The sequence below is a fragment of the Cnephaeus nilssonii genome (assembly GCF_951640355.1).
Source record: "Cnephaeus nilssonii genome assembly, chromosome: 11".
Classification (NCBI taxonomy): Eukaryota; Metazoa; Chordata; class Mammalia; order Chiroptera; family Vespertilionidae; genus Cnephaeus; species Cnephaeus nilssonii.
In genome coordinates, this window is record NC_137082.1 from 39,711,060 (window position 1) to 39,726,474 (window position 15,415).

General features: G+C 40.8%; 1 protein-coding gene across 20 annotated transcripts in view; it reads right to left on the bottom strand.

The window, feature by feature from the left end:
• TCF4 (transcription factor 4) overlaps positions 1–15,415 on the bottom strand; it is a 340,184-nt gene that overhangs the window by 146,308 nt on the left and 178,461 nt on the right. The gene's annotated exons all lie outside the window — the stretch shown is intronic.

Sequence of the window (15,415 nt, forward strand, 5' to 3'; positions counted from 1 at the left end):
ATACTAGTATCTCTTGAATGCTTTCTGTATTTCTTCTTTTCAAGGGCAGAGTTTCTGCTTTATATGTGTTATTTTGGACATGTGTCAACTATTTCTGAAATATCTAAAGGCTAACATGCCCTGTTCTGACAGTAGCAGACACAGGAGCTAGAAGGGATCTTATAAACCATTAGGCCAACGCTTCATTTTGCAGAAGTACAAAATGAGCCTTTAAAAAGGTGCTACTTGGGGATGGATGCATGATAAGAACTCTCATTTATCCAACCCCAGTCTAGAACCTGCTATATTGTAAACAATATGCTCAATTATTCCTATCTTGATGATAAAGGACAACTCTGAACAGCAATCTTTCTTGTCTACTTGTCTGAATTTTCCACAACTAGTTTAATGATGCTCCTTTCTCTAATACTAGCCCCCAAATAGAGTTTAGAGAGTTTAAAACAAATTACTCAAGGTTTCTCAGATCTCCTCTTCTCACCCAGGTTCAGAGACAAAGACTTGTTAAGTTGCAAATAATAAATATGAAATATAGAAAGCAAAGAAAGTGAAAGCAATGCATTCAATATTTTCGTACACTATCTCTTTCTAAATAAATTTCAAAAATGAACGCAATGAAATATTTTCCTCTTGTTAACTTAAGATTAAACTAAATTGATCATTTGAACTAAATCATTTCCAAATGCATACCTGGTGTGACTCAATCCAAATCAAGCCCTGCATGTCTACACACTGTACCGGCCCTGCTAGATGTTCAAATGATAGCACTTCATTGGAAGACACCGAGACAAGACAAAGATTTAAAAGTTCAAACTCCCATGCTGCAATCTGTATGATAATTTAAATGGTTTCCCTATCACAAAAGTCCAGCTTGATATCTCTAAGTCATAGGAAATGTCTCAGAGAGGCAGTTACGCTTCTGTAGGGTTAGCCATGAAATACATAGGTTATGGTTTCAGGAAGATTCTAGAATCTGTCCCAAATTGGGTAGTGTCCAGTTAGGCTGAGAAGGAAAAAAGCAACACCTCATCTAAAATCACACACATCCCAGGCACTGTTCTAGTTACATAAGCCAAATGTGACCTTCAAAGAATGCTATGTTCCTAGGATTCATATGCCCCTGCTTCTGTCTAACCTCACCATGAAATACCAAATCTACCTTGAAAATGAACTTGCATCCTAATTCCATACATTCACATCAACTGAAGCCCATAGCCAATTACTACCGAGACATTTTACACTCTACCAGCCCCATTCATCAGGACACTGGATCTCATGTCTTCTCTGCCTAGGCAGACTTATAGTCACTTCAAAGGCAACTTTTTTTTTTTTTGGACAAAATAAACCAAACCAAAATGGTCAATAGGTTAACATCCTTTTGAGCTCTTCAATTACACTGCCTTCTGAGTCTGAGGGCTGGCAGACAGGACAACCCTGTCAGAGCTGCAGAGAGCTCTGCAGATGTCTCTGTGGTGTTCAGTCAAACTGAAAAGGGGAAAAGATGGCCCTCTGACAACAGACAGCTGTCAATTAGATGACATGCTCACACTTGGTAGGCCAATGAGCAACGATGGAGGTGACAAGAGCTTGGCTAATCAGCTTGCCTATAAAATCACAGCCCTTCCCAGCCCTGCTCACACCAGCACATGAAGTGACAGCATGTGCAGTCTTCAACTATCCTGCTCTCAGAGAGAGAGAGAGAGAGAGAGAGAGAGAGAGAGAGAGAGAGAGGTGCATGGCTTGCTCACCCCGGTGATATTAGTACTGTTACAAAAGCAGCTCTGGTCAATACAGTATATACCACAAAAATCAGACCAAAGAAAACTGGAAAGCAAGAATAGGGAAAGAAATCCCTATAGCATAATAACACAAAAATAAACAGTGGTAATCTAATTTCTTCAGAGCTGGTTCGCACTGAGACTGAATTATATTAATATTATAGGTAACTAAAAATATGTATCAGAAAAGAAGAGGCAAAAATGATCCACCCAGCCTTTCCCCATCCTCCATCTTACCACCAGGGGGGCAATTTGGGGCTAGATCCTTGGAGGCTGAAGTTTGGAGATTTAACAAGTACATAAATATTGAGGGTGAGGGTGGGGTTGGGGGATGAATCTAGAAGTGAAGCTGAAGGATAAAAAGTCAGGGGATCTGGAGAGGGAAAAAGTGAGTTTCCTCAAATCTTGCACTGATTTCTTTAATTAGCTAACTCTTAAGCTCAAAGATATCCCCTCTAAACTAATAATTAAATGATAAAATTTACTAAGGAGCTACCTTATGAGCCCAATAGGTATTTTTATCCACTGATAGTAAAAATATTTCTCTGCCTCCTTCCCTCCCCCTCCATATCTTTTACTTCTCATTGGTTTCTAAAAGAGCAGCTGGCTGGAAGCCTAGGTATCCAGAAGAATAACAAGAGGAGATAACCAAAGTGGACCAAGAGTCGAAATTGTGGCTGTCCACCTGCAGGTAGAAGTCGAAACAGCAGAAATCTGTTTTAAATAAGATGAATTTTAACAAAATACAGCCTCAATGAAATTGACCCTAATGTAGCGAGATCTTCCTCAGTCACCAGGAGGCCTGACCACTTTTATTCAATTCCGCTTCAGCTATTCCAAACAAGAGTCTGGCATGCCTGCCATGCCTAAAGTAATCACCAAAGGCTTTTATATATAAAGGAATTTTTAAAAGATGGCTGAAGAGTGGAAAGACTAGATCTTGAGGGTGTGTCCTTTGCCTTTTGCAAGTCAAAGAAAAAGTAAAATTCAAGGTTTTTCATCTCCGCTCCAGCTCTCGGAGCCTTGGAGGCACCCCCAGTCCTCACAGCCCAGAGAGTAGGCAACTGGGCCCTCACTACAGGCTGCCCACACTGCAGAATGTCCACATGGACACTGCCTTCCAGCTCATCCCTGGAAGACAACGCTGTCTTTCTTTGAGAGAAATGTAAGAAGCAATTCAATCCCTGCCTGCGTTTATGACCAGCGTGCAGGAGCAGTGCCAGGACAGAGCCCAGAACAGCCACTGACTCTCCAAAACCGACACTTATACCTCATCAGTCAAGCTAGCACAGCAGGCCCTGCCTCCAGCCAGCTGCCAAGTATCTCAGGAAGCACACTGGGTTCCATCCAGGGAATCCCTGTGGCAGGGTTGAATGACCATGTCACCAGAGTCCAGGCCAACGGTTGAGTTCCTAAGGGCTTGGGACACTCCTATTTCCTCCTCCACCCAAACTCTTAAGGCTGCATTATCATCCATGTAGACGCTATTCTTGGATACCAACATCACACAGCCGGGGCACTCTGATCATTTCAAACTCCTCACCTCTGTTCCTGCTAATACTAAAATGGACACCTTCTGCTGAAAGCTGTTTCCTTCTTATGAATTCTTCCTAAGCATAAAAATCCAAGAAATCTGACTGACATAACTTCTTGGTACAGTGTCAATTTGGAATGTGTAATTCTATAGTTTCCTCAAACCTCATCAGCGGTATTTCCTGATATTGAATGCAACCTTTTATTTTTAGTTAAGAAAGCAATGCTAGAGAGAGGGGGGGGGGAATAAAACACAAAATACAGGAGTATGTCAGGGGAAAATAATTTTGCACACATATGACAATCAAGAAGGTCACTCCAGGCAGCCTGATTCCTCCACAAACACAGCTTCAGAGCAGTGATGGGGACGCTCCTGGGACTGCTCTGTCACCCAGTTCCTGCTTTCACCAGTCCAAACACTGGGCGGGTCCAGCCCTCTGTCATGCATTCTGTCCCTTGAGCATTCTGGGGGGAGGTAGGGCAAGGAAATGAGAGGTGCTTGGGGGCAGTGAGAGAGGCTAAGAGACTGACTTGTCACCTTATACGGCTCCTCTTAGAACCCCTGGGACCCAGGCACCATTTTTATGCTGGGACAGAAAAGGGAAGGAGGCAACCATTTCCACAGAGCAGGGAGTTATTAGTAAGAAAGCCTGGCTATGGAAATAGTAGGACTGGAGGGAGCTGGGACTGCCTGGCCATCCCTCTTAAGTGAAAGTCTAGCTCAGGTTCTCATGAGATCCTTTCCTTTGTAGCTCTGAGTTCAGTCTATATTTTCTTTCTCTCGAGAATGTGGTATGTGAGTGATCTCTTGCTTGTGGCGAATGGACCTTCTAGAAATCATGTCCATCGAAAGTAGAGAACTGAGTGCCCCGCGCGGCCTGGCTCACAGTGTGGTCCTGACCATGGAGGCTGTATCAGCGCCTGGGCGCTGGGGCGTCAGGCTCGCTCCAGTTCCACTGGGGCTGCTGACGCCACCCCCCACACTTGCTTCTCCGTTATTGTCAAGCTTCTACATATTTAGGAAGCTTTTCCATCAAAATATTCTGGAATGGCTAGAGGCTCAGACACATTAATGATATCTGCACACATGTGCTTTTTATCCAAGTTCACAGCTCCTGGTCACTGAGGGTAAACAGTGTTATCAGTGATTATTATGGATTTAGTCAAGTATATTTTATTCCTGTCATTTATGAGCACTTGTGTTGGCTGGTATTTACAATGTCGGGATTCTGTCACTTTGGCAACCTTTTGAGACAACATTTTTCCAGTGTTACAGTGACATTTCAAAAACTCAGTATTTACAAGCAAACGATACCCTCTGGCGCCGTGACAATGAAATTCAGTGGTAGCTGAACAAAGGGACCCTCGGTTAGAAATTTCTTCGGGATGCATTTCCAGCTGCTTCTGGCTATTACTTCATAGTCTGGGGTGGCCCTATGCTCTTGGGAGTTAAGAGGCTACAAAGACATCTAGGAAAAAGGTCAGAGTTACAAGCTACTGGAATCTGAACTGCTCTTTGTGAGCCCATGTGAGTGAGGTCTGTTGGGTGACACTGACAAGTCTCTTAACATCTCTGAGCTGTCGCTTCCCATTTGTACAAAATGGCATTGGGCACCAGGTGTCCTTCAGGTCCTTTCTTACTCTAACATTCTAAACTTAGGGATGTCAAGGTTATAAACCAAAGCTAAGCTCATTATCATTATGAATTGTTTCCCATGTCCTACCTCCAGGTTAGAAGAAAAAGAATAATGTTGGGGAAACATGAAGTAAACCAGGATCTAATCAACCCATCCACTTCTTCCTCTTTCTACCCACCCTCTGCCAAGAAGGATGCGCCAGGAACTGTAGAGGAGGACGCAACCTGGAGGACAAGATGCAGCTGGTATTACACTTCAGCCTGAGCTGCAATGCCTTTTCCTTCTCAGTGCGCTACAGTCCCTTTCACCATAACCACGGTCCTTTCAAACCAGTGGAGCAGAGAGTTACCACCACTGACAGGTAACAGACAACAGGACATGGCACCATATTGGATGTGATTTGTAGTTTCTTATGGGAAACATTGAAAATATCCTCTTTGTGGGGCTCTCAAGTGACAGTGCTGTCGGTGTACAGATTGCTGGGTTCATCATTTCCTCTTCAGAGGCGCACTCTTTCTTCCTGACAGGAAGAGGTCAATAGTGTGATGATCCCTAAGTGAACAGAGAGAGGAGAGCTGGAACCATCTATGAGAAGACGGTAGGCTACTTGCTATGACAAAAGGTCCACCGACTTTATCCAGAGTTAAAGGAGCGATAGATAGAATGATAAACCTGGAGCCCTAGTTCCATTTTTGCTACTTACTATATTAATAGTGACAAAATTGCTCTAAGTCTCTGTTTCGTTATCAATAAATGGGGATTAAGAATAGTTCCTACCGTTCTGGGTCACTGGCATAATTAATTTAAGGAATTTGTATAAAAGGGCTAACATGTAAGTTATTTGCTCACACGTTATATACTTGGTTACTGTTGTTGACTCATTCATTCATTTACTCATCCATCCACTGACCCTTAAGCAAACCTCACTGAGCTACCCCTGTTAGGCATGAGATGACACCATAGCCCGTGGCCTTTCCTGGCTGGAGAGCGTGTGACAATTGTTAGGATAGAAAAGTGCACCACAGGCCACCTGTGCACAGAAGAGAGCCACGTTGTTCTGGCCTGGTCATGACATCAACGGGGCCTGGAGGAAACAGTGCACGAGCTGAACCTTGGATGATGAGTGTGAGTTACCTGGCAAAAGGAATGCATGGGGCGGAGAAGGAGAGGCAGGGTGAAGGTACTGCAGGTCCATGGAAGGGTTTTTGTAAAAACTGAGAGAACCATGGAAGAGCCCTAAGGGAACTTGAAGCAGCTCGGTACAGCTGGGACAGGAGAAGTGAACGATGCGTCTGAAGGACAAGGCCGGCAGCCATGACAAGGACCCGGCTATCAAGAGCCTGTACATGGAGGGATGCTAAGCAAGGCCATAACCAGGATTTTGTCAAGATAATCATCCTGTGGCCCACTGTGAGAGAGAAGGTGGGTGGAGGGAGGTAGAGGGGTAGAAAAGCAATGGTAGTGACTGGGAGTGTGGGGGATGGGCAGACTTACTGGTATAGAAAGCAGAATTGATTAAATGGGGTGAGAGAGACAGAACAGTCTCAGATGATGTTTGGAGTCAGTCACTAAGCCAAGGGACATAGGTGAAGGAACTAATCCAGAGAAAAAGTTCAATCAATAAAATTCAAGGTTAAAAGCACAATACCTTAGAAGAATTACCCCATTGGTAATTGCCAGATTTTACTCTACCCCTTAATAAATACATCAAAAGTTAGGGTGTCCCCCAAAAATGTATACACACTTTACAACTGATAGCTCAATTGTTGTTTCTTTTTTTTTTTTTTTCAGATTTAACCCATTGGAATTAATAATTATTCAAAGTGTGTATACATTTTGGGGACACCCTATAGATGTAAAAATATAAATCTGAAAGTTATGGGTTAGAGTCTCAAATTAGGTAACTATACTATTAGCTCAAGCCCTGTACCAACATAGCGATATCATGATTTTAAAAGTTGGGAACAGCGTGCTATTTCATAATAACTATTTACCGAATACGCAAATGAAGGTGTAGAGGAATATATTATTGTTAAATGTTCTGGAATGTTCTGATTTCTCATTAAGGTTCTACAGAGCTGATTTACTATGTCTGCCTTCTATTGCTACAGCAATATGTATAAATATTGTACCAGAGAATTAAGAGAGACATATTGGATGGAGCTTCCCCTCTTGGCTCTGTGAGCTTCTGAAGGCACACTATAAAGTTTTAGAGGAGAGTACAGTTACCTCAGATGTAATGAGATGAAGCTATGTAATGAAGTATGGAATGGAGAGAGTCTGGAGTCCACAAATCATAGGGTATATGTGTTATTTGCAAAAGAGAATACAGAACAAAGTTCTCATAAAAATCAAAGAATAATCACTTCTCCCACATGAAACACCCCAAAAGTAAATATTTCTTCCATCGACAAAATGGCACCCACATCTTGCACTATGAAAACAAATTCAAGCAAATCGTATTTGGGAGCTAAGTGGGAGAAGTATTGAGAGGAATAGGTCCGTATTAGTGACTTCTCTTTGGTTGAGAGAGTAAAATGGCAGAGATGCAGAAGGACTCCTTAAGGGACAATGGTTCGTAGTAGCAGCTGATGACGTTCTTCTTTGCCACATGTCACTGTCCACAGTAGAACTTTAACCACCGCTGATGTAGTATCGTACCAGTCACTCTACCCACAACAGTTCTGAATTGCAGAGCTCAGTGTGACAAACAGACTTCACAGTTCAAAAGTGTTGGTAACAGATACTTCCACAGGAATGACTCACATCCAAGGGGAGAACGCTCAGTAGAGAGGGCTTCAAAGGAGTGGGGTGGCATAAATTAAGTGGTATTCCCCAACTTCTGCAAGAGTTTTGCTCAAAAGGTTTGTTTAGAATTTAGAATGTATTTTCCCATTGACAAGAAGTTTATAAAGTTGAAATCTAAGATCCAGAAATCTAATTCTCTTGGGGTTTTGCATCTTAGGTGAAAGCAATGACCTATCTAGGATTCAGCCTTTTATCCCCATTAAACTTTGAATTCTTGTGAACCATAAGAGAGGCAGAAAATGTCATAGCTGATTACATCATTTGAACATGCAACTGTTTTTAATCCTGACTGGTGATCAACAACGCTACTTGATGTTCTACCTTCTCTCCAGCAATTATCACTAGATATTTATCTGTGACTTCGTTCTGTGAAATCATATACCTTTTGACTGTCACCTAAGTACATATTTCCTGAGTCTACACTAACTTTGGGGATAGGGATCCATCCATGTTTCCCTCAATCCATTCATACAGTCCTTGTGAATAGCAGGAAACATTCTTCCTTTGTAAGAAACTATGTAAGGGGTAACCTTCATATTCTGCAGAAAAGATATGTAGTTATCTTTCTATTAATATAGTGGGCATCTTGTCTTGGGGTTTTTCTACGGTAATATGAAGAAAATTTATAAACTTTTCTACTAAGCTAAATTACTGTACTAGTGGCATAATTAATTCACTACGAATAACTATATAGACCCCCTACATATCTTAACTGAAAATAGTTATACCCAGACATATTTTTATCTCACCAAATATTTACTATTAACCTGTTTAGATAAAATTATTCTATAGATATTCATACTTAACCCAATATCCAACAAAATATAAATGTTAAGGTAAGGGATTTAATCCAATAGGAATCCACCTATACATGCTTGTATGATCTACTAACTCATTCCCTCTTCGTATTATTTCCCATTCTGCCACTATGAAGGTCCAATAGATCTCAAAGAAGCTGTAAAAATCTCTACCAAAGCACAAAATGAGTTAAGATTTTGGTCCTGATTTTGTAACCTTTATGTCTAGGCCAGTGTAGCTCAGCCACTGAGTGTCAATTCAGGAACAAAAGAGGTCACCAGTTCGATTCCTAGTCAGGGCACATGCCTGCATTGCAGGCTAGATCCCCTGTGGGGGGCATGCAGGAGGCAGCTGATCGATGATGTTTCTCTCTCATCGATGTTTCTATATCTCTATCTCTCTCCCTTCCTCTTTATCTAAAAAAAATCAATGAAAACATTTAAAAATAATAATAATCACTTAAAAATTGAAACTACATTCTAGGGTCCTTTCTCTTGACTTTATCCAGTGTTCATTGTAGCCAGACTCTCAATGTTTCCGTCATAAACCCTGCATGGTTTTTTTTTTTTTAATGTAAAGATAAGGGTAAAAGGAAAACAAAAGTGAGAATAGATAAAAGTGACTTATCATCAAAGTATGAGAAAAGCTAGCTACTTGGCTAAATAAAAATAACATATTTAGTGATTTGTAATATAAGAATAAAATGAACTCATGAGTCTCAGGAGATCTGCAATATAATCTTTGCAAAAGGTACCTTGCCAATTTAATTGAGGTAGGAGTTATTTAATTTTTTTACAGGTATAGTTTTCAATAAAACTACATATGCCTATAATACTGCAATGGCAGATGTGTCTCGATTATTAGAGATGGGCTCAAGGGAATATATACAATGGATCTTGAAATCTGTAAGCAGCTGTTGGGGGGGGGGGCGCTGAAATAATGGGGGAGGGTATTGTACCACACACACATGTTCCTTAAGTGCAGCAATGTTTTGTTACTTTACTGCAGGTGTATTACAGAGATGAAATTTAATAACTTACTGTATACAATTCCAATAAAACGGAAAAGATTCAGTGCCCTGCTGTTCATTATCACGGTGCAAATGAGCTCGGATTATTCTGCTTGCATTCACGGTCAAACCCGACACACAGAGACCCCACACCTAGAGCTCTAGAGGATGGTCACCGCTTGAAAACCTCAGTGATGTTCTTCCTTAATTACTTTCTTATCATTGAATTGTCACTGTCCCACACTCATATAACCGTGGCTTTGAGGTGGGTTGAAAATAAGATATACTTGGTTATTTTTTAAACATCACAGAAAGCGTTCACTGCAAAATGTCTTTTAAAAGGAGAGGCTAATGGAATCCAGGGATAGATACACAGATTTCATTAAGTACCACAAAAATATAACAGTGATGATATATTCTATTCAACAAAATCTGTGGATGTGCCAGGTTAAAGATGCTACCCCACCAAAATTTGACTTACTACTTTATTAAGTACAAAAATGTCAGACAAAAATAAGTACCATTATAGAAAAAAAAAAAGTGGGTTAGAAATGCTAAAGCAAATGCAGCTATGTATTCTTGCTGGATTTCTTCTCCCAAGAAACTACTTCTATTAGATAATAACACAATGACATCAAAGGCCCATGCTTTAGGACGTGCAGTTTAGTCTGTCTGTGAGTGAAGGCATATGGGAGGAGACCAACATAAATATCCAACACACACACACACACACACACACACACACACACACACACACACACACACACCTTCAGGGGATGGGCTTCTTCTATTCCAAGCAGTTAAGCAGTTACCTATTACTATCAGGCACAGCAGCGGACTCGATTACTGGTCTTTTCTAAGGTATTTATTTCTAAAAAAAAGGGGTTTGTTGATATCTTGCAGTGCTCCAATAATTTTAACTTTGGGTTTCAGCTTTAAGAGTTTCAGGAGACATTTTCTTAATGTGGGATTATATGAAGCATAATCATAGGCAAAAGAATAAATATTTCTGCCATTTTATAGTGAAAAGTTTTGCTGATGCTGAATTATATGTTTTCTTTATTATGGCAAAAAGCTAGAGGGCTACACAGATTTCCACATGATAAGCAGGTATATTTCAACATTAAATTTTATCAAGTGCACCTCAGTGTTAACTCAATTGTTTGGTCATTAATTGATTTTCCCCTTTCTCTGTACACATCAAAACTTTAAAGATACATTGCAGTCCTAATTGTTAGTAGTTACTAAAACCCCTGAATAGTTTCATAAGAAAAGAGAAATTACCCCCAAGATTCTGGTGAAATTTCAATTTGGATACCAGGACTCCATTTCTTTGGTGTCTCGTAAAAATCACTTCCAAGTGATTTTGATGGTTGTTCTGCACTAGCTGTCCTGAACTGCTCCATAAAACTTGCCTATGTTTCTAACACACAGTTATCATGTCATATATTTCACAAGTGAGTAAAATGCCATCACCGAAAAAAGTTTCGGTCACATTTACGTGTCTGTTAAAGGTATTGCTTCAGAATTTCATTCTAAGTAGTCCTTGTATTTTTGGAAGAGTAATTTGATCTATGATGAATCCAAATTCGTGATAGCAAACCCTATTCTGCCCGCGTTGCACAAACACAAGGCCCAAATATAATCTGTATATGTTTAAGAAAGTGTTCATGCTATTGCTGAAATGTGAATTGGCATATTCTACCCCAGCCTTTTCACAGGAAATCTTCATTGGTTTTAATGAAATTGCATATGCTAATTCCGAGGATGCTGCAGAATAGATTATTCATATAGACAGGAGCTTTTTAATTTTTTTTAGAAAGGGGGTATTCAGGAGTGGTGCAGCCCACCCTCTTCCATGCCTGCCTGCACCAACGGGGTTCAGAGTTCCAGTCCTCCCTGAGCAGGCCTGGGTGAAGAAGCTACTCTGTTCCTGGCACCATGGTAAGGCCTGAAATGTGAGCCTGGCATCTACCAAAAGCGACTTTCCAAATGGGCTCTATATAGACCTCGGAGCCGAGACTTCCTCGTAGGCGCGGGCAGCAGGAGACCCAGGTTGAAAAGCACTGGCTTTGAAAGCAGTCATTTCACAGTTCAAAGCCTGGCTCTGAAACTTACTTGAGGGTGAAATCTTGCACAGTTTGCATCATTTTCTTAATTATTAAATGAGAATTATAATAATGACCTCGAAGGTTTATACTGGCATTTGATATTACTTCTCCAGGTAAGCTCTAGATAACTTGGAGAAATTCACTCATTTTGACATTCGCTCATCAGCCGCGCCTGGGCTGTGAGAGGCCTGGGGAAGGGACGGAACCAATATCTCACAACCCTTGACAGAGCAACTTCACTGAGCATCGCAGCACCCACTCCACTCTGAGAACCTACAGAAACTCCAGTGCTTATGGCAAAATTAATCTGACTGCTAGGGGTGCAGAGATTGCCACAAAATTCCAAATTTCAGCAAAAGAAAAAAAAAATACTAGTTTCATTTTCAAGGAAACATACCTATAATGACTTCCTCCCTCCTGCAATTAAAGCTTTTTTACCATTAGCCTGAGCCATAACTGCTTTTCTTATCAATATACCTTAAGAGGTCTGAAGAAGGCTTTAATGCTTCCAGCATACTCCAGGTAAGGGACCGCATTTAATGCACGGATTAACATTATACTTGTATATATACGAAGCACTTAAATCAACAGCGCTAAAATCAACAATGAAAGAAAGTTCCTCACAGAAGAATGCCAGCTATAAATGCAAAAGGAATGATGGAGTTTTTGGTTTTTTTTTGTTTGTTTTTTAAATCATTAGTTCAAAAGCCAAGCATCCTTAATGCATGCTAAAGCAATCAGGTCAAAGACTGTTGGGGCACAGGGATAACTACTCAGCGCTAAAGTATCAACACAAACACTGCTTGCTAAGCAAAAGGGGAAAGGCTTGTTTACAATGAAGAGAAGGGGGTGGGGGAGGTTGCAAGTTTTACCAAGTAATTAAAATTAGCATCTCAGCCCTCAGCCCTGGCAGGTGTGCTCAGTGGGTAGAATGTTGGCCCACCACCAAAGGGTCACTGGTTTGATTCCCAGTCATGGGCACATACTTGGGTTGTGGGTTCACTCCCCAACCCTGATCGGGGTGCGTTCAGGAGGCAACCAGTCGATGTGTCTCTCTCACATCTCTCTCTCTCCCCCTCCCTCCTCAGTCCCTCTTTTCCATTTTCTCTCTGAAAACAATGGAAAAAAATATCCTCAGGTGAGGATGAACCAAAACAAGAAAAGTAGCATCGCCAATAGCAACATAACAACACTATATGCCCCTGGATAGAATGCAATATGAAGCACATAGCATCATCTATGAAATAATCTAAAAAGGTTTAACTTTCACCTGAAAGAATTTGGACCTAGTTTTCAAACTGTAGCCAAGATAGAGAAACAAATTAAGGAGCACCACAAAGAAATAAACCAACACCGCTTAGAAGTGGGGAGGCGGATAGTATGTTTTTAAGACACTGATCTAATCTCTTTAAGGGAGATAGCATGTTTTTAATTACAGGAACTATTCTAGCATAAAAGATACTATAAAGAGACACATAAACCAAATATTATACATAAATGCCACCCCCACCCAAAAAGCTATTAAATACATTTTCATTGGACAATTGAAGAAATCTGAACACCTAATGGGCATTAAATCAGAAAACTATTGTTAATTTTGTTAGGGGTGATAATAGTATTTTAGTTAGATGCACAAGTGTTCTTAATTTTAAGAGATTCATGATAAAAATAATCTAGGGATGAAATCTTATTAGATCTTCCACTTAAAAACGATTCACTAAAGATATATACAAACTAACATGAAGCAAATGAACAAATATTAACAACTGTTTAAGTGGTGAGTACATCCACTTCATTTTATTGTTTTTACAACTTTTTCAAGTATTTGACACTGTATACTATGAGATTTAAAAAAAATTTAAATTAAATAAATGAAGTTTGATTCTCCCTTAATATCCAGAAAGCTGCTGGTGGGAGCGAAGGGAGGGTATGCAGGAAAGAACCTCCCTTTGTCTCTCTCTTTGGTACCTAACACATAGCTAGGGGGCCAGTACATATCTGTTAAGCAATGTGATGAAAGAATGGCTCCTGCATCTCCTTTGGTGGGGTTGGGTGGCCGTTGGGAGAGGGTACACCCACAGCCATGTCCTAAAGCAAAGGTGCTGCTGCCCAAAAACACAGTGCTCAGGGCACACACACTGCACGCTCAGGCCGCGATGCCTGAAACCAGCTGCTGTAATTTTAAATATCGTGCCCCACGGTCAGCACCGGTACATTAGAAAAGGACAAGTCTGGACTCTGACCTTTGGTTCCAACAACACGCCCACCAGAAAGAGCAAACACTGGGTCCCTGCAGGCCTGGAACAGTGAGGCCCCAGGCGAGTCCTCAGCCCCTTGAAAGGGAATGAGGACAAGTGCCTCTCGGTGACATGACCTCGGTATCATCCCATAAAAGATATCATAAAGATATAAACCAAATATTACACATAATGACACCCCCCAAAAAAGCTATTGAAGACCTTTCCACAGACGTTAGAAGGAAGGGCTTCCAAAGAACTTCCTTATAGAAAGTGTGATTTTCTGGTTTCCATAGGCATTACAATGATGCTTACAACGTGGTTCTGACGCATTGCTATTCAGACTGGACTCTCGAAATGACGCCTCAGGGTAATGCTGGGGACATAAACCCGAGTCCACACAATGCATGAGAAAACTGACATGGCCCCTGTGTCTGGGAGCTCACAGAATTCAGGTGGGACCCAGAATTCAACGAACATAACTAACGGCAAGTTGGAAAAGCACTATGCCGGGAAGCAGAGCGCTAAGCAGGGCACAGACAGCGCAGAAGGCAGTTCCGGTGGAACGGGTCCCAGGAAGCACGCGAGGACCGGCCCGGGTTACTGCACGCCATGCACGAACATTTAAGCCTGATGTCAGATTAGAAACCAAACGTGTTTCTGTGTCCACAAGGCCTACACGGCCATTTTCATAAAAAGAGACAAGGGGTTCCATGCCTTGTTGCTTATATCCTTTCCATCTTGACTTTAAATAAGAAAAAAAAAATTAAAGGGGCCAAAAAGTTTTAGAATTAAGTAATTTGTAACTCCTTTCATATCAAAAATAAAAATAACTGAAGAAAAAATTCATTCTTAAATATGTAATTTGTTTCAGAACCAACTCCACATTGAAGTTCAATCATCAAAAATTACTCGATTTATGAGGAAATGAAATGAAATATAGAGAAGACCCCTTTCTTGTAGAGCTTCAAAGTTATTGAAACCTAACAAAGGTATTCGAGATTAGGCCTAATTCTTAAACCCTGTCAATTTTCAATTTTCAGATATACGCATCAATGACTTGATCAGCGCAGTCCTATTTGATTACTTGAAAGAGATAAAGAATGTGCAGGAGGTTAGAGCCTTGGACTTCACCAGAGAAAACAAGATGGGGACCGGGAAGTTCAGCTGTGGAATTTTGTATAAAGATTTCAAGGCACCTACTGATTTTCAGCATAGCAGTAATTTTCACTGCCTGTTAAATGAAGTACATATGCAATGTATTTCCATGTCTTAAATAATCAAATTAAGGCAAGAAATCGAAAAGCTTTTTCAAGGTCAGTGGCAATTCCAGATTTTGGACACAAATCTTTAAAATAGAGCCTATTCCTATAGAACATTCTAGGAAGTCACCTAACATTAGAATCACCTGGGGGATAAGAAAAGCAAATGCCCAGCTAATAAGACTCTAACTTAATTAGTCTCAGATAGGGGTCAGCTCTCTCTCTCTCTCTCTCTCTCTCTCTCT